The sequence below is a fragment of the Mus caroli genome, unplaced genomic scaffold (assembly GCF_978045245.1).
Source record: "Mus caroli unplaced genomic scaffold, Mus_caroli_1 scaffold_3, whole genome shotgun sequence".
NCBI lineage: Eukaryota > Metazoa > Chordata > Mammalia > Rodentia > Muridae > Mus > Mus caroli.
This window is the reverse complement of record NW_028227258.1, coordinates 25,179,022-25,182,571: the sequence shown is the minus strand read 5'-3', so window position 1 is coordinate 25,182,571 and position 3,550 is coordinate 25,179,022. Positions and strand designations below refer to the sequence as shown.

Genomic DNA, 3,550 nt, shown 5'->3' with positions numbered 1-3,550 from the left:
ATTCCTATATCCCCTAAAGAAATAGAAGCAGTCATCAATAGTCTCCCAACAAAAAAAAAAGCCCAGGAACAGATGGGAGTTCTATCAGACCTTCAAAGAAGATCTAATTCCAGTTCTTCACAAACTCTTCCACAAAAATAGAAGCAGAAGGTACTCTACCCAACTCATTCTATGAAGCCAAAATTACTCTGATACCTAAACCACAGAAAGACCCAACAAAGATAGAGATCTTCAGACCAATTTCCCTCATGAATATCGATGTAAAAATACTCAATAAAATTCTTGCTAACCAAATCCAAGAACACATCAAAACAATCATCAATCCTGACCAAGTAGGTTTCATTCCAGGGATGCAGGGATGGTTTAATGTAAGGAAATCCATCAACGAAATCCACTATATAAACAAACTCAAAGACAAAACCACATGTTCATCTCATTAGATGCAGAGAAACCATTTCACAAAATCCAACATCCATTCATGATAAAAGTCTTGGAAAGATCAGGAATTTGAGTCCCATACCTAAACATGATAAAAGCAATCTACAGCAAACCAGTAGCCAACATCAAAGTAAATGGTGAGAAGCTGGAAGCAATCTCACTAAAATCAGGGACTAGACAAGGCTGCCCACTTTCTCCATACTTATTCAGCATAGTATTTGAAGTCCTAGCCAGAGCAATTCGACAACAAAAGGAGATCAAGGGGATACAAATTGGAAAGGAAGAAGTCAAAATATCACGTTTTTCAAATGATATGATAGTATATATAAGTGACCCTAAAAATTCCACCAAAGAACTCCTAAACCTGATAAACAGCTTCAGTGAAGTAGCTGGATATAAAATTAATTCAAACAATTCAATGGCTTTTCTCTACACAAATGATAAACAGGCTGAGAAAGAAATTAGGGAAACAACACCCTTTATAATAGTCACAAATAATACAAAATACCTTGGTGTGACTCTAACTAAGTAAATGAAAGATTTGTATGATAAGAATTTCAAGTCTCGGGGCTGGTGAGATGGCTCAGTGGGTAAGAGCACCCGACTGGTCTTCCGAAGGTCCAGAGTTCAAATCCCAGCAACCACATGGTGGCTCACAACCATTCATAACGAGATCTGGCGCCTTCTTCTTCTGGAGTGTCTGAAGACAGCTACAGTGTACTTACATATAATAAATAAATAAATCTTTTTTAAAAAAAAAAAGAATTTCAAGTCTCTTAAGAAAGAAATCAAAGAAGATCTTCCATGCTCATGGATTGGCAGGATTCATATAGTAAAAATAGCCATCATGTTTATCAGTCACACCTCCTACCAAGGCTCAGGGAAGACCATAGAAGAGGACGCAGAAGAAAAGAGCACAGGAGAGGGTAGGAGGAATGCTACAGAAAAGTGTCTTCTGGACATGGCATGACTATTGCCCTCGTGAACTCCAAGCAGTGTGGTCACCTGCACAGGACCCACGTGTGATAAACCCAACCAACATTCTAGCAGAGACGGAGGAGGGACTATCCAGGCCCCACCCCTTGCTGAGAAACTATTGGCAGATAATAGTTACTGGGAAAGGGGAGCATCCCGCTTTGAGGTTATGGATTCTTGTAGGTTTCCCATGCTCCAATGGTTTCTCATACCCACGCATAAATATGGACAGCAATGACTAGACTTAGTAGGTGAGATGGGGAGGGGGTAAGAAGGAGGGAGGGGTGGAGGGGGAGAGAGAGAGAGAGAAATGAAGTTGGAAGGGGCATGTTGAGGATTCCTAGTTGAATTGAGGAGTAAATGGACAGTAATGTAATCATATTTTATTATATACATGTGTGAAATGTTAAAATATAATATTTAAATGTTTAAAATAGGCTAGCGCCTCACCTGTCAGCCGCTACCGTCTCTTCTGGCCCTCGCATCCCAGGCGATCACTGCTGTGGGGACCCGGGCAGCTGCGGCCACCATTTCATCTTGCTCTTCAGTCGACAACAGAAGCTGTGGCTTCAGAAACGGTACACCACGCTCCCTGACATGAGAGGAAGACGATCACCTGGGGCATCATCCAGACTGTCCTCTCTCATGGGCACAGGACCAGCAGCTTCATTGACTGGAAGGAGCTGGAACTTGTTTATAAAAGGTATGATAGTTTACATTTTTGCTGTGTAATAGAAAATCAAGATAATGAGCTCTTGACACTAGAGATTGTTCATCGTTATGTGGAGTTGCTGGATAAATACTTTGGAAATGTCTGTGAGCTGGATATTATCTTTAATTTTGAAAAGACATATTTTATCCTTGATGAGTTTATAATAGGTGGAGAAATTCAGGAAACATCCAAGAAAACAGCAGTTAAGGCCATTGAAGACTCATATGTTACAAGAGACAATGGAAGAATACATGAACAAGCCCACGTTTTAACTGTACAGTCTACTTTGAAGATTCTAAGCGCTCCACGCTGTGAACCTACAAACAAGCAACTCCTCGCATCCAGTCTCTGCAAGAGGCCTCTGGCACTACGCCAAAAAACTACTTAAAGGGATTCTGTGTTAGCTAGCAAAACTTAAAGTTGTTAGCATACGTCCTTATGATTGCTACATGTCCATATTATACTCACTGGGGCTTTAGGTGTTTCACATAATTGCTGCAAATTGAATAGCTGCTTGCCGTGTTTTAAGCTCTTGTGGTATTTTTAAGGTAATTTCAAATATTGGTTGCAATATGATCATTTTTTGCCATTTGATCTTCTACCTGTAGACTGACAACTACTTTGTGATAACACACAATTTTGAATTTAAAGTATATTTTATATAATAAATACATATGAGATTAAAATTTGCTGTTCTAGGGACTGAGGAGATGGCTCTGTGAGTAAAAATACTAACTGTGCAAGTATGTAGGCCTGAAGGCATAGCCCCAGAAACTGCATGAAAGCCAAGCATGGCTGCATGTGCCTTTAACTCCAGTAAGCAGAAACAGGCAGATTTCAGGGAGCTCTCTGTCCAGACAATCTAGTCAGAAACGAGGAGCTCCCAGATTAATGAGAGAATCTGTCGCAAGGGGGAAAAGCAGAAAGTGTAGACACTCAACATCTTCCAGTGCCCTCCACACACGTAATTTCAGACCATCATCATCTCCACCACTATCATCATCATCATCACCACCATCAGTCTATAAATCAGAGTTAATATCTAATGTGAAAAGGAGAGCAATTCACATGCTTAGTTTTTCTCGATAAGGATGGGCCAATGTGTTGATCTAAGTTGGGAAGATTAGAAAAGATCCTCTCCTGTCTCTTCATCCCTTTTTCTATGCATAACATGTGTGGTTATATGGATTGAAGCATGCCTATCAAAAGCCTAAAAGCTAAAATTGTCCAAAGAAAAAGATCAATGATCCATCAAAGAAAGATGAAAGAGAAATAAGATATAGAAATTTTATTAAGTGAAATAATAGTAGAAGAAATTTTAGACTTGTTCTGTCATTTGGTTAAGGGTAAGATTTATTGTTAAATAAAGAAGTATCACAGAAGAAAATTTTTAAAAACTTTACTAAACCTGGAATAAATTGTCAC

General features: G+C 39.3%; 1 pseudogene; it reads left to right on the top strand.

Annotated features, from left to right (window-relative positions):
* The first annotated feature begins 1,669 nt into the window (after positions 1–1,669).
* On the top strand, positions 1,670–2,397 carry LOC110291932 (AP-1 complex subunit sigma-3 pseudogene; annotated as a pseudogene).
* The last annotated feature ends 1,153 nt before the right edge of the window (positions 2,398–3,550 follow it).